Source organism: Pungitius pungitius, chromosome 6, assembly GCF_949316345.1.
Source record: "Pungitius pungitius chromosome 6, fPunPun2.1, whole genome shotgun sequence".
In the NCBI taxonomy this organism is placed as follows: domain Eukaryota; kingdom Metazoa; phylum Chordata; class Actinopteri; order Perciformes; family Gasterosteidae; genus Pungitius; species Pungitius pungitius.
This window is the reverse complement of record NC_084905.1, coordinates 9176522-9200279: the sequence shown is the minus strand read 5'-3', so window position 1 is coordinate 9200279 and position 23758 is coordinate 9176522. Positions and strand designations below refer to the sequence as shown.

General features: G+C 42.1%; 1 long non-coding RNA gene across 1 annotated transcript; it reads left to right on the top strand.

The window, feature by feature from the left end:
* Nucleotides 1-7469: 7469 nt before the first annotated feature.
* Nucleotides 7470-9328, top strand: LOC134131263 (uncharacterized). The gene is made up of 3 exons (XR_009956665.1): nucleotides 7470-7588; nucleotides 8809-8874; nucleotides 9152-9328. It is a non-coding gene; the product is annotated as an uncharacterized LOC134131263 (long non-coding RNA).
* Nucleotides 9329-23758: the final 14430 nt, after the last annotated feature.

Genomic DNA, 23758 nt, shown 5'->3' with positions numbered 1-23758 from the left:
GGGACAAAGGCTGCAAAGGGGAAAAAAAGAAGAACTGTAAATTCACACGTCGCCAGCCTCTTGCGCAGAATGATGGACTTCCAGTGGGATTTCATTTGAAAAAGGTGAGATAGATACATACATTCATGCTCTTTGCCATTCTTTCAATAAATTGTACTTTTCAGACTTTCTATAATTTATGTCTCTCTCTCTCATATATATACAGACCCAAGACTGTCTATGTTGTGTGCTATGAACCGGGCATCTTCACCACACACACACACACACACACACTCAATCATTCCCAGATGTTTATCGTCTCATCATCTCTTCCTCTCACCTGTTCCTGCCTCTCCAATTCGACGCTCTATTTCTATCTGCGTCTTCCCCTTGTTCTCTGCCGGATTATTACTTATGTACCCATTGTACCTGTGAGTTCTGTTTTGCCTTAGCCATCCTTTGTTAATAAAAGGACTTTACCTTCCTCTGTGGTTGGGTCCTCTGTCTCACATCCACACAACATATTGCTCTTTATTGACCAGGAGTTCCAGTTAAGAGTTAAGTCTTGGCTTGAATATATTCATACATGTTGAATTTCAGTGGAGGTGTGTTCAGGTGTTTTTCTGTGATTGATCCAATCTATATGTGCCTACATTTGTACGTATTTATCTTTCAGTGTTTCTATTATAATAAAAAAGTTAATTTGAACATGGAACTATTCGTTTTCTTTCACTTACGTGTTATGTGATGTATTATGCCTATTCTTGTATTAACTCAAGCTAGAATATGTATATTACAATTAATGGTACCCATTACTATGCTAAAATAATAATCGATACATTTTAAAAGCAATATTTAAAGGAAACAAAATAAATGGTAATTTAACATGAAAATAATGGTAACCCTGCTGCCAGTAAATTCCTGTTAAAAAACATTACGGGTGTGCACTGTAAAAAAACATTAACAGGAATAAACCGTTAAAATAACATGAAAATAATGGTAACCCTGCTGCCAGTAAATTCCTGTTAAAAAACATTACGGGTGTGCACTGTAAAAAAACATTAACAGGAATAAACCGTTAAAATAACATGAAAATAATGGTAACCCTGCTGCCTGTTATTTCCTGTTATTTAACGGGGAAATAATTTACAGTGTGCTCACTGCAGCGTGCGATAAGGCTGACCGCCCGGTGCTGCAGGGGTCTGACGGTCCCCGCTAACTGCACCCAGGGTCGGCTCTAGCCCATTGGCTGCCCTAGGCGATACTACAATTTGCACCCCCCCACCTACCACCTGGGCCCACATTGAAGCATATCCATACCATGTCTGCGTTCCATCAGGTCCAAGTCCTCCCCTAATGCAGCTTCATATGGACCTGAGACTCACTGTCTCCTGTCCTACCCAGGGGTTAACCACATATCATTCTTCACCCAGTTACAAAACGCTGTGTCACATAATAGAAATGCAGGTTTTCCTGAAGCTTTGAGTCATGTTGGACACTGTCCTCCCTGTCTGGTCATCCAGGGTCCACTGATTCCCGTCTTGGTGTTTAACAGTTTTCCTCCATTTATAGAGACAGGAAGCAAAACGTTCTGAATAAAGTGAAACAGCATTTGAAATGAAAATGAGGAGTTTTCTGCATTTTGTTGCTTCACAATTTCTGTGTCCCTTGGCCATAGTCCCTCCAAAGACTATCTATTGTCTATTGACAACCCCATGAATCACACCCGGGCTACTCTCTTTTTTGTAGACTCCGCTCTATTCACAATATGTCCTTTCAAGACAGTGTTACTTATAGTTCCTGCCAGTGCCGGCGCTCCGCACACGCACATCACGCGCTGCGCGTAGGGCACCAAGTGCCTGGGGGGGCACCAAAAAATCTGGGACGTGAAAAATCATCACAGTAGGCTACTAGTATAAATAACAGATAAAATATATCTAAAGCATGCTAATATGCAAATTCAATACAAAGTCAAAAAGTAATAGGCCTAGACCAAATTAGTGGAGAAAAAGGGGAACCTCCTGTGCGGCCCTCCCTCCCCCCACCTCCCAGTGGTCTGTTCCATTATGCCTCAAATCTCAAATGTGGCAGACAGCTTCGAAACGGCTTCGAAAAGGCATCAAGAGTCGGGGGCGGAAGAAAGAAGAAAAAAGAGACAGCGGGATGATGCTCGCACGTCGCTCTCAGCTAAGACAATGTTTTAAATCAGGGGTCCCCGAACTTTGTCTCGTGAGGACCGTTGCTAGCGGCCACCGGGCGGCCGGCTGCCCGCATGTACTCGCCTCATAATGTCCGCACGGACCGCCGTGGGCCGTATTCGGTACTCGTCCGCGGGCCGCCCAAAGTTTCTGTTACCGTTTCCGTTTCTGTTATCATTTACGTTTTTGCATAACAATCGGCTTCAAGCGGCATATCCCAATCTATGGATTGCTTCGTATTGCACTGACTCTCCCTGTCACAGTTGCCTCTGCTGAGCGAAGCTTTTCAAAGCTCAAACTAATCAAAACGTACCTGCGCTCATCAATGGGGCAGGAACGTTTAAGTGGTCTGGCTGTCATCAGCATCAATGGGGACGTGGCTCAGAAACTGTCATATGACCTGAGAGCTGATTTTGCAGCTAGGAAATGCAGGCATGTGCCTCTGTAGGGCCTTTGACAACTGATGGTAGTGAAAATGTTTGTAATATTGTTCTATCGGATAGCAGAATGGTCTCTTTTATAGAGATGGTAAAGTAAATTCTACTGTGCAGTTTGCACTTTATTATTATTATTTGTACTTACTGAAGAAATGTGCACATTATTACTTACACGGTTATATACTTGAATACTTTCTGCGTTTACAATGTTCAGTTCCAAATCTGTGTTTTTGGTAATTGTGGTGGTATTTGGTATTTATAATTTATAATTTTAACTTTTATATAATTTATTTCTTTTCATGTTTGTTTATGTAAATTATTTATGTTTAGAAGTTATTTGGGGAATAAAGAGAACCTAACTAAGACATTCTGAATGGTTGTTATTCCTTTGGTGGTGGTGGTTCGTTGGTTGGGGGGGGGGGGGGGGGGGCACCACCAAGCATTTGTGCTTAGGGCACCCAAATGGCTAGCGCCGGCCCTGGTTCCTGCTACTTTATACCTCTACTACAATCCAAAGGAATATGTTGTACTTCTTAGCCCACTGTATTTAATAGTTTCATAATACAAATGACTTTTACTTAATTTTGTAGGCACTTTTTCTACATGTAGTATTTCTTCACTGTAATATTACTACTTAAATGATCTCAGTTTGTTCCACTACTGGTCCTCTTTTGAGTGATCATGCAGGGTGTTGCTTTCACTGGACTAAAAAGAAACAGTAAGCAGCTACTACTCTTTGTATCTTTGATGAATGAAATATTTGTCATCCACATATACCATTTGAAGGTGTACAAGAACTTAATAAACATTGACCCAATTCCATCTTGGAAATAGAGACTCGAGTTACTGTTTTGAGTATTTTTAAGGCACACAGATTTTATCCATAGAAGGGAGATGTGGTTTTGTTTACCAACAGTTTTATTGAAAGAATCTAAGAAAATAAGAAATGATTCCCAATCCAAGATAATTCTAGCTATACATCCGTCAGTAGAAAGAATAAATTCCGACTTTTGAATATACTTATATCTATAATCATTAACATGTATTTAGCATCTTATAGATATAACAAACTAAACATTCGATGACTGTATGACAACAAACCCAGAGTTAATCTGTATAGGCCTTTCGAGGAAGAGGTAGAACAGTAATACACAGCTGTAGCTCTTGACCATCAACAACCTGTGTGACTGGGTGGACATATTATCTGGTCCAAAGGCACCAGTGCAGACATTAAGGCTCTACTTAATAAAAACCTCATTTGAGCTCCTTCACCACAGCTTCCTGGAACATAACTGTCACGGTTACCTCGGACAGGACCCAGACGCAGATCAGTTGGGGTAAAAGAAAAAGGTTTATTTTGTTGAGTCAGACAACAAAAACCACAAAACGGAAAAACACCAGTAGTCCACGACTTTCTGGTTCCAGGAGTGGGCCCTTAACAGAATCCTTGACCCACGAGAGATACGGGCGTGTCAGGGGGCCCGAAGTGTGGTGAGGCGAAGTCCAGCAGGTTGACCGACGGTCGTAGAAGGGACGATCTCTTGGCTTTGGCTTTCAGGTCAACGACACGGACCAGAGATGGCGGTCCAGGAAGACTGCAAACTGCTTGAAGACTGAAGGATGGAGGTGTCGGGTGAAGGCTCAGGCCAGGAGCTGGAACAAGAAGAAGGGTTGAGAAGGTTTCAGAAGCTGACTTCCAGGATGATAGGTGCAGGCCAGGGATGGAGGTGGCTTTGGAGGGCTGACGGATGGAGGATTTTAGTTGCTAAAAGAGGCTGTATGTAGAGGTCTAAACTGCAGCTGCCCACCACACACTCGAGATGGAGGGGGCACCTGCAGTCTACTGCCAGAGACTATGTGTAGAGGTTTGGCCTATAGGTGTCTGCCAGTGAAATGCAGGCAGAGGAGGCTCCTACAGTTCACTGCCAGAACCTAGAGGTGGACTTTAAGACTGAAGCCGTCTGCAAGTAAAATACAGATGGCGGAGGCACCTGCAGCTTACCGGAAGATTGTAGATGTTAAGCCAAGTGGAGGTGAGTTTCAGGTCAACGGCACGGACCAGAGATGGCGGTTCAGGAAGACTGCAGACTTCTTGAAGACTGAAGGATGGAGGTGTCAGGCCTGGATCTGGACCAAGCTGGAGGTTGAGCAGGTTTCTGGAGCTGTCTTCCAGGATTGAAAGTGTATTATTACTGAAATACTATCAAATAAAAACATACAAATAAATACAAAAAATACAGCATGATGAAACTTAAAAATGAATGTAAATATGTAAATCATTTTACTCCATGTAAGTAATTTCAAACTCAGATAAATTCTTTTCAAATGAATAAACATTCTTATTTGGATTATGGTTCCTAATATTACCTGGAGCATTAGTGCGTCTATTGCACCACCAGCTGTCAAACTGGTCTCTCCACTCTAGATAAACCCTCATATCTACCACCCAATCTGGCTCAGGCTGGTCCCATAATGGCCGATACTCACCAGGACTTACCTGCGATGGTTCCCCGGGTCCCTGAGGAGGCTTAGGGGGACTTACCTGCGATGGTTCCCCGGGTCCCTGACGAGGCTTAGGCAAAGGTTTAATGTCTGGAGTACCAGTGGCTCTTTTAAACCACCGGCTGTTTAACTGGTATACGCACTCCACTCTAGCACAGCTCCTTTTAGATAATGGTTCATGGGGACTTACCTTTAAAGACTTACCTTGTCCATGGGTGGAAATTGAGGGGATGCTACGGAAAGATTTAGAGGAGGAGCGAGAAGAAGAACTAGAGGAGGAGCTAGAAGAACTAGAAGAGGAGCCAGAAGAATTAGAAGAGGAGCTTGAAGAAGAGGGAAAGGAGAAGGTACCAGAGGAGGGAGGAGACGGCCCAGGTGAGGTGCCGATCAGGGAGGCCGGTCCTCTGATCCTGAGGATGGTCCGCAGGATCCCGGGCCGGTTAGGGTCCGGAATCTGGACGCTGGTGTAGCTGCACCGTCGGGCCATCTGTGGGTAAATAAACAACAACACAACCCTCAGATCACCGATGCACATCGTGGTCATTAAAAGTGGATTCAAAGTAGATGTCATGCAATAAATAATACACTAACAAAAGAAAACGCAGGATAATAAAACTGTTTGCATTTGGTTCAGTGTTGAAAACTGAAGGAGGGCTTACACATGCTGCTGGTATCAAACCCACGGACAGTCATATTATTAAATTGACCCCTGACCTGGTCTGATATTGCAACACCATTTTCTTTTCATAATTCATGAGAAAATGAAAGATTTAGCGGTGTAAATATGAAAGAAGAGAGTCTATCAGTTGTTTATTCTAAATATGAATATGTGCATGTATTTACATGTGTGTACATTAAGAATCAGTCAGGAAGCTTTATTACAGTCTACACAGAGTACATCTAACATTCAGACTAGTGTGAAATATAGTGTAAAATATAGAACTGGTATCGGGCGTTTTCCTGATACCAGTCCTTCTTCAATTTATCACCTCTTTATTCTATGAGTTGTACATCGCAGCGCGAGGGGGAGGTGCAGCACGCGCACATGCAGTCCTATACGGTTACTTAACAAATCGCTCTTGTCACTCTTATGAAATGCATCAACCACGAGCAGAGTTCATTTCGATGTTAAATATCAAGAGAAATAGTGTATGTAGCATGTAATAATACATTCAAAAGTAAGTTTCAACCACCGTGACTACACCTTCACGTTGTGACGTCACACCTCAACCGTCTCTATGGACCCGGTGGTTTCCAAATAAAAACATTTATTTCAGCGTTCCATGGCGTTCTCAGCGCCATCTTTTTTCACAAATTCCAAAGTTAATCTTCGACGATTTGTTACCCTCAAACCAAAATAACAGTGTTTTAAAACATCTACACTAATCGTTGACACACCCCAGAGATGTCCCGCGAGATGTAACACATCCCGCCCCTCCAATAATCATTTTACACGGAGAAATCCTCGACTGAGTGTCTTTGTCCATCAAATCTTATTTCTTTCACCTTTAAACTCAATGTGTCTTAGTCATGTATAACCTGGGGACCCTTCTAAGGATGTAAGAGGATCAAAACGTTGTCTTACTTGAACACCGAAGGTTCCAATCACAGCCAACTTTCTTCAGCAGGTGGTCGTCCTCGATGCTCCGCCGCTCCTGAGGGCCTGTTTCAGCCTCGTCTGTGCTCCACAAAAGATGTTATGTAGTCGTTCACTTCTCCAACAATATTCGTATCCAGTAGATTCCGTCCAGCAGTCAAAAACTCAAAGATTTCGTTCTCAGCAGTTTGCTTTCACAAGAGGTTTAAAGTTCGTGTTCAAGTCAAAGTGCAAAAGGAACGTTCAGAGAGTCCGCTGACCTTAAATACCCTCGGTCGGGTCATCGTTCGGTTGCCATGGCAATTTAGGGCGCGCGTGCGTGCGTATTTGTACGTGCTCTCGTTTTTATCAAATATATATCGATTTTTATTTATTCCGGTATTATCCACGTTCTTTTCGTTCTGGCTAACATTTTAGTTGTTTATCATGCTATGTTGTGAACACAGCTTAAATAATTATTAACACTGCAGCAGACCATAAATATCATTAAATAAATTGCATTAAGGACCAAGTGGGAAAATGTTCAATATATGTACATGCAGGGCCGGCTCTTCCTATAGGCGACCAAGGGCGCCAAGTTCGTGGGTAGCGCCCTCTAGCATAACGCATCTTTCTTCCAACAACTTTGATTAACGAAATAAAACCCAGGTGAAATAAAACCACGATTAAAACAAATAAACATGGCGCCCCCGCCATATGTACGGTATGTTATATGTGTTTGGTGAGGGCGCGACGGTCACGCGCAGCGGAGCTTATGGTTGCGTGCGTTGCAAGGCAATGGTCACACTCGGATCAAGCTAACATAACATCAGTGCAAACTCTGGTGCAAAGGGACGAAGAAAAGCAGCAGGAGGAGAAGAAAGCCCTGTAAAGAGGTAACGTTACGTATTTCCACCTCAGATAAGTCATTTCATGGCACACATTGGATGCTTTAGAATAACACTCTGGTCGTTTACACAGCTAGTGTTGCCCTTGTTAGCCAACGTGCTTTAAGACTTAAGGAGCCTTCCAGCTAGCATAGTGATGACACATTCTAATCACTAATCAAAATACACCTCTTCACGGTTTCACATTGAGACTTGTCCGGGACACTCTTTACCTCCATTATGCCGATTTTATTTTACCGATTTGAAACGGAATACATTTGTGTGTGACGTTAGCTAACGTTAGCTAGCGTTTTTCATGAGTGACGTTAGCTAACGTTAGCTAGCGTTTTTCATAAGTGACGTTAGCTAACGTTAGCTAGCGTTTTTCATAAGTGACGTTAGCTAACGTTAGCCAGCGTCAGCAGCTTCGTTCCTAGCAAGCAAGCCATTATTCGCATAATTTAAAACGGTTTAATTTAACGTTAGGTACTTATCAGAAATTGTCTAAATGTTAAACACCTTAATTGTTACCTATATTATTTGCACAATATTACAACTCATCTGCGTTGTCAAAGGGAAACGTGCCTAAATAAATGAAAATGATTAAGCTGTACCCGGACTTTTGTTCATAGACAAGTGAAACGCTGATGTAACATAACGTTACTTGTCCAAATGACAAAGGCCTCAAATCATTAATGTCGAGGCATTCTCTTCAGATTAGTTTTTTTACCCGCTAGTAACTGTTTTTTATTGTTTTTAATTGCATTTATTATGCCTGGTTTGTTTGTTGGTTTTATTGTTTATCTGTGCTATATATGTACTGGTTTTACTTTAAAATGTCTTTGAGTACCATGTAAAGCGCTATTTCAATAAAATGTATTAATATCATTACAAACAAATGGTATTCTCTTAATGTACAATCTGGTATATATATGCATTCCACACAATATGTTGTCTGGATTGTATTTATGGTAATGAAGAGACACTCACCTCCTGAACAAAGCTCAGCTGATCCCCAGGTTCACCTCTCTCTGAACCTTTTAAGTTTTTATTTATTATAGTTATTGGTGGTAGTATTAATAAAGCTATAATCGTCTGTAATAGTTGAATTCACTCAAAATATGACCTCACCCTTCCATTCATTGTAAACGACTTTCAACCCCATTCTTGATCGTTTCATCATTTTAAAGAACTTCACTGATGTGGTTATTCTCTGTGCTTAAATACAGCTGCAGGTGAAGAGACATGTAGGACCACACCTAGCACAGCAGCCGGTGAAACAGAGCATGCAGCAGGTAATCTATTTAATAATCTTTATTTGACTTTACACTTACAAAACAATAATTTATTTACACCTAATTCAATTTTTTGAATAATTGTTTACTCTAAAACACTACTGATCCTGTTAACAGAAGAAAAAAATGTTTTAGATGCATTTACTGCCTGTCGTATGACTCACAAGATCAGTAATAAATCTCAACATATGACCAAGAGAAAAAATCAGTCATTGTATTGCCTATTTCCATAATCTGTATTAATAGATGAACATCAATTGTATGTATTTGCCTTCAGGTGAAGGAGCAACAGACACAACTCGCCCTGATTCTGCACTACAGCCTGCAGACACTTTCTCCCCCACAACAAGTTCTGATGTCCATGAGTCCATCAGGGAAGAACCGATTGATCCTGCTGACTGGCCAACCCTGTCTGGCCAAAGTTACTAAAAATTAAAATATTCTGAGACCATTATATTTGCTTGTAGTACATTTATCAAATGTACAATATAATACAAACAACATAGTGTACCTATAATGTATAGCAGAATGATAACATGGAATGGAAGTGGTTCAAAGTGGCCGTAGGTGGGAGGGCGCAAATCTTAGTATCGCCTAGGGCAGTGTTTCTCAACTGGTGGGTCGCGGATTAATTAGTTAATTTTTTCAAATCTATTGAGAGCCCTAATTATGATGTATCTAATACAGTCTGAATACGGACATTCTGTATTCACCTTCTGGAAGACTGGCTGCGTTAAACGATGCTGCCGAATTTTCACATCTCGTTGTCTTATTAATTATGTGAAAACCGTAAACATATACTGCGTTTTACATTTGTCACTTTTTGTCCATTTGTGAGAAATTACCTGCAGAGCGATCTAGAAGATACGGTGTTTGTGTTTTGAACTGCATGCACAGATATGTGACTCTGATGGGATACATCATCCTCTCCGCCTGCATCATCCTGCCCCCAGGCCCCATTAGTAAATTCCTCTCCTCCTTACTGACTTTAGAGTACTTTAGGAGCTCATCAACACCTGCAACTGCAAGAATTTGTTACACCCGCTTCAAGAGACACTAGTTGCAGTGGGGGGTGGGGAGGGGCTGGAACAACTCTGGATACCCAGAAGGCTTTGCTGTCGGTGGGAGAAACTAGAAGTTGTTGATTTTGTTATGTTATTACCAGTGCGGATTAGGTGGTTCTGAAATAGCTGTGGAGGCGGAGTCAGCGCAATGGACTCCTGCTCTTTCTTCTGGAACTCACGGTGACGGCAGAGAAGACCAAGTGTAAAGGAAAGCTGCCATCTTAGCTGCAATGTTGTTCATTTCTCCCCATTCTCTAGTTTTTGATCATTCCATTTCTAATGAGGTTGGTACTCACGGCTGTGAAACTTTTATCTTGAGTGACACTGCAGAGGCCAGTCTACCACTGTTTCAAGAACGCTTGATTGTCAGCCACATCCAAATGAAAATACTGAGGACTTAGTCCTTCCTTTCTTCTATGTTAAAAATAAGTTTAAGGATAATGTAAATTGCATTTTTTTCAAAGAAGTTCATTGCAGTGTCATTCAACCCAGTCGGTGGCTTTGGGGAGCGTATTAACTGTTTGTTTTGTAAGTAAATTAATAATAATTGTGAAAATGATTTTCTGATTAATTCATTTTTCTCTTTTCATATTTGATGAAAATTGTACTTTCTTGTTACTTGTTCTTCTGAGTTTGTATCTCTATGGTTGAAATGCACTTATCTGAATGCTACATCAAAACTACACATTGTATTGGATTATTCTAAATAAATGAAAATAAATAAAACATCACTGTCTGTCTGCCTGTGTCCCCGCCGCCTCGCGGCCTCTCCCTCGGTAAGTCGCAGTCTCATGTTGGGGAGGCGGGACCTGAGCACAGGCTCCCGAAGGCCTTGTGCTGGGAGGGGGAGGAGCCGGAGGAGGGCATCAGGCTCCAGTTAGTAGTGACCCATCGCCAGATCCGCCTGCTATTCCTCCTCCTTCCATTTCCTCCATCCTTCCATTTTTTACTAATTCTCTTCTTCTTCCTCCCTGATCTGTGTCACTTTTCCACGGTTTACAGTCAGTTTGCACTTTTTTAGCGTTACTAAGCGTGTATGGAAATGTGTGTTTAGCATCATTAATGGCACAAGCCTAAAAAGAACCTGCGATACCACGCCAAGAATGGTGAGCACTGAAAAATTTGAAACAACTAAGTGAGTATGCTTGAGTATATGTGAGATACAAAATATTGCTATTGAGGGCTGTGGTGAATGGAACGAGTGTCACAAATATCTCTAATAAGCACATTAAAGACATTTCCCCAAATGGCCTTTAAAAGAATTTTTCAAAATGTTTTCTCAGAATAAAAAAGTCAAACTGTGTACATCTCTACTACCAGATTTCAGACATCCAGGAGACTTGAAATTGGACGTTTCTTTAACCAATTTGTTGTTGATTCTGCTGTTTTTAAGTGAAACATGACTGCTAGTTGCTGTTTTAGATTTTTTATTTTTTAGATTTAACTGCTAGTGTGTCCTATACTTCTTTATCAAATAGCACGTGGTGTATGTTCACTGATTAGGGTGTCAAAGTGCTCGTTGTTTAGATTTCCAAACGACGGGGGACAGCGCAGCCGTAGTCGACTTCCACTAACGAGGGAGTATTTAACTGGAAATTCGGTAACGTGAAATAATTAGGTGATTTTATATATAGATATCTATCTATAGATACATAATGCCAAAGCTTTGTGTCATTGGGTCATAATATAAGAAATAAATAAAAAAAGATAATTTTACTCTTTCATATTTGGGGAATTATCAGAAATCATTAGATCGAATCTGGTATCCAACCGGCGGGACAGTCTCAAACTGTTACTGCCTCAAACTGTTACTGCCTCAAGTACCTTTTTGCTTTCATGACATGGTTACCAGCCAAAATATAAATAGTAAGAAAATAGCTGCAATCCTGCATATAGTAGTTGTAGCCACCAAACGTTGTGTGTCACATTTCATCAGTCGGGAGGAATAATAGTCCCCTACATGGATGTAAACGGCATTGGGTCCCACCATCTCATTCATTCACATTGGTCGTGACGTCCACCTTAATTGTCTGGGTGCGAAAGCTCGTATTGCCTCAAAAGGATCATTTGTGGGATTTACGGGGGTTTCCGGCAAGCGCCACCGAGCAAAAAGCAAAAATGTCAACTAACGGTCCCGCAAAAGCTAACTTGTAACTTTGAGTGCGCAGTGATATGGACGTTTGGGTCAATGTGAACAGCAAATGTAATGTAAAATATAGTTGACAAAATATAGCTTTTGAGAAGACTTGAGATTAGACATCAGTTTGTTTTAGAGAGGACTTCAGATCAGACATCAATTTGTTTTAGAGAAATCTTTAGCTCAGACATAAGTTTGTTTTAGAGAAATCTTTAGCTCAGACATAAGTTTGTTTTAAAGAAGAATTTACATCAGTTTGGTTCAACAATCCCCCTGACAAATCCCATGGACGGCGCACTGAAGAACAGATACAACAAAAGCACAGAATGACCAACGTCCAGAAAAAGAAGATCATGTCGGAGAAAATGGAATTCGATTCCAAGGTGATTGATCTTCCATTGAACTTTTACCTACGTTCACTGGAGGAACAAGTATGCTCAGATGGAGGACTGCAAGGCAGTGATCACCGAAACCGAATATGTGAGGAGAGTTCTCCTCCAGATCAACGAGGACAGATTGCAACAGTTCCTTGATCTTCTCCAAGAACACAAGAATGGAGATTTACACAGAGATGTGTAGCCTGAAAGCACAGCTGAAAAAGGCCAGAATCTGACATCCATTATCAAGATGCAGCCTGTACAGTTGCAGATAAAGGGAGAAGAAGGGTCCATTCAATTGGAAAGAAAACTGGAAATTGAAAGAGCTCAAACAAGGACACACATTGAAATGATCAATTGGAAAAAAGAAACAAACAGTATGACTGCGACCCTGAAAAACGGCGCAAAACCATCTCCAAGCTGAGCGGATGAAGGTAGACAAAAAGGCCCTTCAAAATGACGTGGAAGCTATACGGTTGACTGGGGTTGCGTTATGCATCCACTAGATCGGGCTGTGCTAAATCAAACGTTATTAAGCGTTCTGAAAACTCTTCACTCCCATGGTAACGTTGTTCAAACGTTAATGTGGATATTAACAATATCTCTGAACCTCCAACTTTCGTTTTTGATTAATGAAAACATTCTTGGCATATGCTTTCGTGCATCTTGCACCGAGAGGCAGCGCTGGAACAGGCGGTGGCGCCTCACGGCGGAACGTCAGCGCGATCCCGAGATCCAACTACGAGCTTTAATATACGCTGTTGGAGCTGGAATTACCGCGGCTGCTGGCACCAGACTTTCCCCATGGATCCTCGTTAACCAGTATGGATCAACCAATTGATCCATATATATGGCGCTCCGGATTATAAGGCGCACGCGTCGTTTTTTTAGAAAAAAAAGGATTTTAAGTGCGCCTTATAGTCGCGAAAATACGGTACTTGAAAACACGTAACTCTGCTCACATCTGTAACGCGCATGGAGCATGCTAGTGTTCAACATGAACTGGACCAAAACTGGTGTGTGTTTTCTTTATTATTGCATCCATTTGGGCTAACTACCATGTTCTTCTTTTCCCTTTTTAGTCCCAGAGGGAAGGGAGCCATTGTGGCTAGGCTAGAGGCCCATGGGCATACATCACCCACAGTGAGTCTCTGTCTAGGAACACTAGGTTAGACCTGGGAAGACCACCACCTGTATTTTTTGGTTAGCGTGCCAAAGCTACAGCACTATATAGGAACTAGCCTGTGCACTTTTGTTCTGCCCAGCCCTTCTCCCTGCAATCCGTGTGATTATAGAATAATAAAATAATATATACACGGTAACCAACTGTTGTGTCCTACTTGCACCACGACCCCCATGCCCCTGTGGGGTATTTTATACTTTTATAATTTTGTTTTATGCTTTTATCTGATGTATTAACATTCTGCGAGCCAAGCAATAGATAACTATGTACTCAGCTAATGCTTAATGATATAAACATTGACTTTTATATACATACACTCCGAGATCCAGAGAAGTGGGAAACTACTGGGAGGCTTAGAGGGTTCACGGAGGCAAGTGCATTCACGCGTGACATGTTGATATCAGTACACACAGGGATAAGGAATCTTAAGGTCACACACACATACTAATTGAATAGAAAAACTCTCAATAAATAAACAGAAAAACTCTCAATAACCAGTTGCTCAACAGTATCGCCGTCGGAGGGACGAGCCAGTGTGGGTGGAGAATACCCAGTGCTCCAACCAGCTAGAAAACGCTCCGCCTGCAGCTTTTGCTTCAACCAATGGGGTTCCATAAGAGCCAACCATGAAAAAGCCCTGCGCACTCTGTCTAAGCGCTTTTTTCTGAATATTCATACCCTAGGTTGGATGTTCACTCTTAGGACCGTGCACGTTCAACTGCCGGGATTCATTTGCTCTTGTTAAGCTTGAAATAAAGCGACCCATTCTTTTACACTTTATCCGTTCTATGAGTCACATTTATAAGTCCTAGAATTGACAGCACAACACCCCGTTATTGATACGGTTGGGTCTTGAGCAGCGGTGTGTCAGCGGTCCCCTCCCTTCTAGCGAGCTAGAACGTAACACCTTGTTTATAATGGTAAGTAAACAATCTATAAATGAGGGTTCTAACACACCTGCTGCTGTTATCATTATTATTATTCACTTTACTATTACTGTCATTACAAACCCAAATTACAAACTTTGCTTTTTCCCTAAAGTCTTTGTTCTTTCCCTTCTCACAGGTTCCTGTCGATAGAGGTTACATCTGATGGCGCACACCACGGCCACTTGCTCATATGGTGAGTGGGTATAGGGTTCCTACAGCGTCTTTACGCAGCTCGAGTTCCCTGAGAGGGAACGTCTCTCGGTTACGTATGTAACCTTCGTTCCCTGAAGGGAACGAGACGCTGCGTAAACGTTCTGCCATACTCCCGGCCTGCCCTTGGCACTCGATTCGGCCTTTCAGAGATGAATGGTCCTGCCCTTCGGGTCCCTTTATAGCACCCTGGTCCGGTGTCACGGCCTATGACGTACCAGCTCGCCATTGGTTAGATTTCACACGTGCTTCATGACGCGGTCACACAGGGGCGTTCCCACAGCGTCTTTACGCAGCGTCTCGTTCCCTTCAGGGAACAAAGGTTACATACGTAACCGAGAGACGATCTTGTTACAGAATCTGAAAATGAAGTTCCAATGATTCAGAAAATGGGCTACTTTAAAGGCTCTCAAAATACCATACAATAGCCATTTCCCTTCAATATCTCAATCACCAGACTAATTTTCAGATTACATTTAAAAGGATACAATCAATACTTTCATGACCATTCCACTTTAGGTTGATAGTAGACATCCCCAAGGTGACACTTATGGATAACCAGGACATTCTGATCTGCGCTCTACGCACATAGTTTAATATTAGTATAGTATAGTATAATATTGCAAAATGCAATTTTTAGAGGCCAAGGTCTCAAGAGCACATTGCGTGGATTTGAAAATAATCGGGTTTAATCACTGGGAGGAGTTCGGTCTTTTACAACTGTAAGAAATTATGAAAATATGCACAAAAATGCACATCTTTAATGATTAAATGCCGCACCACCTAATCTTCAAAAATTCTGAAAGAATTAGCGTGTGTTCAGGGGTTCAATGTTTACACATCCTGCAATTTAGGTGAGGGCAGGCCAAGCCATTTGGAAGTTAAAAATCTTGCCAGATTAAGCCACACCCCTTGCAAAGTTCATTAACCGTAATATCTTCTTAAAACCATAAGACTGGTCAGAAATGATCATATGGATGTGCCTTGACGTGCAAGGAGTAGCGAGGACCCGTCCAATCTTAATTTTATTTATAGTGGTAGTAGCAGTACAAGAAGTAAGTACTAGTTGTACTAGTATTTGAAAGAGCAGTTCGTATTTTAACAAAACACCTTCATTCTGTGCTCTTTGGTTAAGGTACAGATAGTCATTGAGGCTTTTTCAAACTAAACAGACTTAGTGAAATTACTCAGTAAATTTATACACTTCAGTGACGTCTCTCGGTTACGTACGTAACCTTCGTTCCCTGAAGGGAACGAGACGCTGTGTAAAGACGCTGTGGGAACGCCCCTGCGTGACCGCGTCATGAAGCACGTGTGAAATCTAACCAATGGCGAGCTGGTACGTCATAGGCCGTGACACCGGACCAGGGCGCTATAAAGGGACCCGAAGGGCAGGACCATTCATCTCTGAAAGGCCGAATCGAGTGCCACGGGCAGGCCGGGAGTATGGCAGAACGTTTACGCAGCGTCTCGTTCCCTTCAGGGAACGAAGATTACATACGTAACCGAGAGACGTTCCCTTTCAGGGACCTCGAGCTGCGTAAAGACGCTGTGGGAACCCAATACCCACTCACCATATGAGCAAGTGACCGTAGTGTCACGGTAAGTTTTTAGACGCACACTCAGGCGAGCACCTGTGCTCCAGGTATAGCGTTAAGGCCAAGGTGCTAAATCCTCACAAACGTGTGGGGAGTGGACCAGCCTGCCGCCATGCAAACGTCGTGTAGCAATACTCTCCCCGACAACAGGGCTTTAGAAGCCGCCATACCTCTAGTAGAATGGGCCCGGACAGCCAAAGGCTGGTCGGCCGATTCATAAGCAAGTGTGATGACCTCAACCACCCACTTGCTCATCCTCTGCTTAGTTACCAGGCCGCCAGTGTTGGGAGGCCCGAAACACACGAACAACTGTTCGGAGAGCCTACACAGGGAGGTCCTGCGGACGTACAGGTCTAGGGCTCTGAATGGGCAAAGGAGGTTAAGCTTCGCCTGGTCCGACGCTTTTTCTTCTCAGGAACGGGGGGAGGACAGAAATCCCGCAGCACCATAGGCCCGACCGTAGCGGACGGGACCTTAGGAATATAGTCGGGGGAAGGTAGTAAGAACGCCTTCACCATACCGGGTGCAAATTCCAAGCACGAAGAGGCCACCGAGAGGGCTTCCATATCTCCAACTCTCTTGAGGGAAGAAATAGCGAGCAGGAAGAGGGTCTTAAGAGCCACATACTTCACTGCAACCTCCCCTATGGGCTCGAAGGGAGCAGCGGAGACACCCTCTAGTGCGATGGCAAAGTCCCAAGACGGAACTCTAGTGCTGACTGCTGGCCTTAGCCTCAGGGTGCCAAGAAGGAAGCGGGATGCAGGGCGGGTGTCTCCCCAGAGAACGCCCGTCTAGTGGGGCATGGGCTGCCGACAGGGCCGTCACATATACTTTGATGGTGGACAGAAATAAACCTGTGGCAAAACGCTCCTGCAGGAACTCCAGTACTGAACCGACTGGGCAGTTAACTGGGTCCAGCTGTCGTTGCCCACACCAAGTGGCAAAGAGCTTCCATCTACCGGCGTACGCCTTCCTTGTGGCGGGGGCTCTGGAGTGGCGGATGGACAGCAGGTCCACCCTGATGGGGGTCTTCAACGGAGGACCTGCGAGGAGCGACAAAAGGTCCGCGAACCATAATAGGGCCAGAGCGGGGCTACAACCACCGTCCTGACGGACCTTCTCCAAAAAACCCCGGGAGCAGAGCAACCGGGGATAAAGGCTCGGGCTAGGACGGGCGTCTTGGGGCCCACTCGGGCTGGGACGGGCGTCTTGGACGGTGTCGTGGGCGGCGTTGTTGCGGCCCAGCGCGGAGGCCCAGTGCGTGGGGGTCGTAGCTGGCGTGGAGGAGGGCGGCCAGCTCCAGCACCTGCTCCCCGCGTGCGCTGAGGACTGGGGGCTGGACGCTGGCCTCAAACTGCGAGTCCCAAACGGGGTCTGGAGAGCGGCGAGGGCGGTGACCGGAGAACCTGATGGCGAGCCGGGGTTGGCGTTCAGCCGGGCGGCCAGCTATACGCTGCGTAGGCCCCCAAAAGCAAGACGGGTTCCCAAATACTTGTCATTGGGAAAAAACCCTGCTGAGTCCTTACTTGGTCGCGTCATTCTGTCAGGGAGAGTGCCGGTGTAGGTTGCGCAGGGAGGACTCAGATGCAGGAGTTTCCAACAGAGTGCTCTTTAATCAAACAAAGACGTGCACCAACAACGACTGACATAGACAATGACGCGACAAGGGACAACAGGCACACAGGGCTTAAATAGACTAGGGAGGTGCAGGTGATTGGACACAGGTGGAAACAATCAGGCAATCACAGGACAAGGCAGGAAGTGAAGTTACCCAGGGGCACAAGAGACATGAAACTGCAAAATAAAACAGGAAAGAGAACCAAACCGTGACATCAACTGATAACTAACACCATTACTTCTAGTTTTTCTAATGCTATTTATATTAAAACTACTACTTCTTCTAATGCTTGTACTGCTAGTACCAAAATTACAACTACTAGTATTACTAGAGAAAATAATACTTTTTAAAACTCCTCTCTCTTTTCAGCAAGATTTTGAAATTTATTTCAGCATTCTTTTTTAATTCATTTCAGCTTCTGCCATTTCTTTATTTTCAGCAATTCTTTCAAATTCTTTTCAGCTTGTCTGATGTCTGTATTTTCAGCAATGTTTTAATATTCTTTTCTGTATTTTGTATAATTTTTTCCAAATTAATTGCTGACTCTTAAGGGCTTAGTCTCAAGGACCTACAATTCCCAGAGTGTACCAGCAGCCAATCATTGTCACTGGTTTGGAGCACCTGTGTAGAGATTGAGGTCCTCATTCTTTTTGAAACACACAGCATGGTTGGTGAGATTGAATTTACTTTCATTTTGTTAAAATGCTGCTTAATATGTTCAAGATATGTTTAACTACTGTGTAGGTTGGTTGAAAAACACATTGCAGCATTAAATTAGGATTTTTGCTAAAATATGTCATTTTGAGTTTGAAAAATTAAAAGCATGAGATGTTTAAACCCATTTAAAAATGAAATGCAAATGTTTAATTTAAATGTTTAATTTAAAAAGTAATTTCTGTCCTTTGTCTTTACAACCTAATTCTCCTCGTGTCCTTTGGAGGGTGAACAAGAGTAGGACTTGACATTTCAGCTTTTTCAGCAAATCAATTGTAATTCCTTTCAGCTTCTCTTCATGCAAGTTATTTGGAAGGATAGAAGTGGCTTCAGTTTTTAATTACCCATAAAATAAATCCTCCTTAAGTCTGGTTCAATTAAAGGGGGCAGCAAACATAAAAGTCTTCACTCTTAGTTTGAAGCCACTTAAAGTCTCAGTAGACCTGCAGCTTTATGGGATACGTGGAGCAGAAGAACTGAAGCTGCTTCTCCATGTTTGTATGTGACTGGAACCGAAATCAGACCCGTCCCAGACGACCCGAGGGGTCGAGGTGGTTCATAAGGCAGCAGCCGGTCAAACATGTATTTTGGCCCTAAACCATTTAGTGCTTCATTAACCGACAACATGATTGTAAAGTAAATTATTTGTTGGAAAGGAAGCCAGTGTAAGGACCACAGAACCGGAATGATGTGATCCACCTTCCTGGTCTTAGAACTGCAGCGGTCTGTGATGTTGTAAAATGTAGCTTTTACAACGCCACAAGTGCTGATTTCTTTTAGTTTGTTTTCAATTCTCGAACCAATAATTGTTAATCATTAATTCTCTTTTCAGAACAATTTTCTTTTAACAACTTCAAGGTCAGGGTCATGAGTTGTCGCCCTTATCTGCGTTGTTTAATGGATTGTTGCATTACAAATCTGTTAATATGTGTTCATTTTCGTACATCAAGCTGCTTTCCCATGCAAAACAGTAACTAGATGAAGAGTGACCTTGGTATGTTTCTGTATACACGGTTACATTCGGATTCTGAAAACTTGCACACAGGTGTCGGTATGGGTGAGTGAGCATGTGCACACCTTTACTTGGAGTTGATGGCTTTGTGTTCAGTGATGTGATAGAATACAGTGTGAGAGTTGAATATAGTTGTAAATGACTGTGTACACAAACGTCTCAGACAATTAAGCAGCTTGTATTGCTTTAATCGTAGTTAGAGCCTGAATTACATTTCAGCAGAACATTGGAGGAAACAGTTTCCAGACATTTACAGGGATGGAGCAAAACATGTCAAAATGTGGTGATTGTAGACAAGGGCTGTGATCTTCAATGTGGTTACGTGGCGCCACGGTGATGTCATTCAACTCTGCTGTGATCTCTGAGTTGCCTGTTTTTCTGTGGCGTTCTTGGTGAAGCAGACACACAAACCTTGTTATAAATCCATGACATGTTTTTATTTTTATTTTAAGACATCAAGTGTGACTGCCATCTATTTTTTTAGTATTCTTGGGATTTTTTAAACAGAAGAGCTATGAGAGAGTGGAGATGAATAAATTTGAAGACGAATCAAGACAGTTAATCAAAAAACATTGTCTTAAAACACACTGAAAGTATTAAAGCTTTAAGAGGAAAACTCTTACTGTGATTATACTCACAGTGGACCTTGCTGTTAAACCACAACACTGTAAGAAATTGATGTGAATATCCAGTCGATTTATAACTAATTCACAGTGTTTATATAGTTGATATATACAAATATATATATATATATATATATATATTTATATATATATTATATAATATATACACATACATGCCTTTAAACACTAATGCTTTGCAGTAAATGCTGTTAGTCAGATTGAAAAAGTATTTTCTGTGATGATCTGGAAATGTGCTTTGCTATGTTTATCCATCTATTTAAGTCACTATCCATCTACAGAACATTGTACTGCTCTTTATATGCTAACCTTACTGGTACGATGCTAGCACATTTCAATTAGTCCAATTGGTTACAGCCCTCTGAAAATGTTTGAGTGACAAACTATGATCAGCTATTTGTGAAGGTGACTTTTGTTCAACCTTCTGAGCTCAGCCATGTGAAGAGCAACCAAGGAGCCGAGTTAAAGTTAAGCTCGTCACCAGAAACTATAACAGTGTCCAGAATTGTTATGCTCGTTACTAATGAATTAATGTCAACATCTCAGATAATGCTTCATTTTGTATGTTACATTATATCATGTGCTAAAATGGACAAAGCAAGCTCTGTAATATTGGCTGGAGTTCAAGTAACTGTTGTAACATAAGCTAGCGAACAGCATAGCCTCAAAGTTAGTGTTTGCAATGTTAATGGTCAATTACAGTGGGAACCTGTGACGTTAGAGAGCCAACCGGTTCATTTGGGTTCTTTTTGCAGAACATTTGGGGAGAGGAGACCTGGAGTGTGTCTCTAATGCTGTGTTCACAGTAAACGCCAAACAAATGATTTACCAGCCAAAGTTGATGCACAGACGTGAACGGCTGCAGAGGAAGCAAATTTTCAACGGTCGGCGCGAAGGATGTGGCGAGGAGGATGCGAAAAAGCGAAAGCCTATCAGCGTTGACATGGGGCAGCTCCCTCAGCAGACAAATCCAATGGGCAGGCAAAGAAGTCACAGCCAACAAACTATCAAACGGGGTAACGGCTCAAGTTAGTCAGCCATCCACACGCAGTTCCTGTAGAAGTTGGTGAATTTCACCAGCTGTCTGCACCTAAAAATGCTATTTTGTAAGAAACCACAACGGTGTTTGGTGGTGCACGTGAGTAGGACTTCCACAACAGGTACACATCGCTACGGAGGGAAAAATGTTTAATATAATTTATATGAAATAATAATCAGTATGACATAATAAATACTGTAAACATATTAGTTGTCTTGTCTGCTTGACTGGCGCTAAAATCGTCCCTCTTTACTTGCCCTTCCCCAGTCGAATCGTCTCCCCTGATTCCTGATTGTGTCCACCTGTTTCCTATTACCCTCATGTGTCTTATAGTCTGCGTCTCCCTTTGTCTTGTGCCTGATTGTACCACCTTGTGTCCACCTAAGCCTCGCCACAGCCACAGGAATCATTTTGCCTTGCCTTGCCTTGCCTTGCCTTGGAACAATTAGCCTTTTTGTTTTTCCTCTGTTAAGCCTTTTGTTTGAGTTTTCTCAGAATTAGTTTGGCGTGCTTTTGAAGACTTTTTTATTTCCTCGATCAAGAGATATTTTGAGTTTATTTGTTTTTGGCAGAAATGCTTATAGCTCATAGCTCATAGCCGTTTATGTTTTGTTTTTTGATTCACAAAACGAATAAAGACACCAACCCTCTGCATCTGAGTCCTCCTTTTAATCCGGTCCTGACAGGTGGTGTATTCTGTACATTTCCCAGTAAACCTGGTAATTTTAGTATCATATTCTATCAGATAAAATACTGTGAAGATAATTTGCAGTAGCTGCATTATATAATTATAGTAAACTGGTGTCTCAGCTGCCAGTGTTTTACCATCACCTTTGTTAGTTTGCTGGTATCAACAACGCACAACATACATTAACTGAAATTGCAAGAGATATAATGTTCTAGTTGGGGTGGTTCAATTGAATCCTTTTGAACCGCCAGAGGCCATGCTTATCACTGGATAACTTCTGGTGCAGGTCAAGTATTTTGTGTCAAAAAGTCCCTTCAAATGACCTCCACGGTCTATAAGATTAGTCCTCCTGAAGAACAGGAAAGCTATTGCTACTATGACGCAGAACTGTTATTGGGCCATCCTAAAAACAGGAACTTACCAGTGGGAATAGAACGGACCGTGAAATTGATCTATTGGTTGTAAATAGATTTTGGTCTCTATTCAGATATGGTGACACTGAATACTATTTTAAGTAATGAACACTTTATTATACTGTAAGCCTATGACATGCTTCAAAAGGAGCCAACAAAATGTTTGAAAACGCAGCCTTTCTTTTATATTGTCACACACTGTGGGCTCATTGTTGGTAAGTTGCATCAAGAGTACTTTTGTTGCTAAAAACTGCATTGACAGAATGAACCCACACCATATGGATGGATCAGACTATGGGCAGAGGAAGAGAAGTGATGGCATACACCATCATATCATACACAATCTTACCCTGATCCTAAAGTCTGAACTTCTTAAAATAATAATGTCCTGTTAATATAATCCACCTGCGCTATGATGTTCATTTATGTGTTGTCAATGGAAAATAAACCAGCATGATGCTATCTCTATAACATAAAAGGTAAGGTAAAAAGCATATGACCAACATTTTGTCAGTTTTTATTTTTTAATATTAAAGAAACCAGGCAATTTCTTAAAATTAAGCTCTTGAAGTATATTACAGGTATAATAATAAAAACAATAATAAATAAAAATTCTGTTTGTCTGCTTATTTAAAGCTATTTTCTTGCAAAGCATACATTGTTGCCATTGGGTTGTCGCAGTTATTTTATAGGTTGCTTTGTGTTCCTAATGATCTCCTCTGGAAATGAAGAAGGAATAATTTTGATTATATGACCTAAACCAAAATTTGTATCCACAACAATCAAACAGAGATACAAACAACAAAGACGTAATTCAAAGAGGAGTGGAGAGAAAAAGTAGCTTTTTTGGCTGTGATTCCTAAAATCGGTGGATTTTTTAATATCCGCTCCTGCGAAAGGAAAAAGTTGTAGATCTATACTCTTCAGACTGGTTGAATTATAGTAAAAGGCTGAGTCCAGGAGGGTTTTTGTTTGGTTGTTATGTGGAATGTTCCATGCCATGCCTAATAGTCCCTGGAATAAGTCATGTTTGGCTGTTCAGTGAACCATTGTTCTGACATAGCCCCAGGCCCTTCCTTCTTGGTAAAGGTCGAACACCGTATAAAGCCACCGCAAGCAACAAAGCCTCCTTCATACAGCTTGAATGGCACTGGCATCACCACAACGGCTGAAGAGAAGATTTGACACCAATCTCACTATCTGAGCTGTCTTTGTGATTGGGATCCAATTAAATACCGAAAACCCAAATCTGCCATTCTGA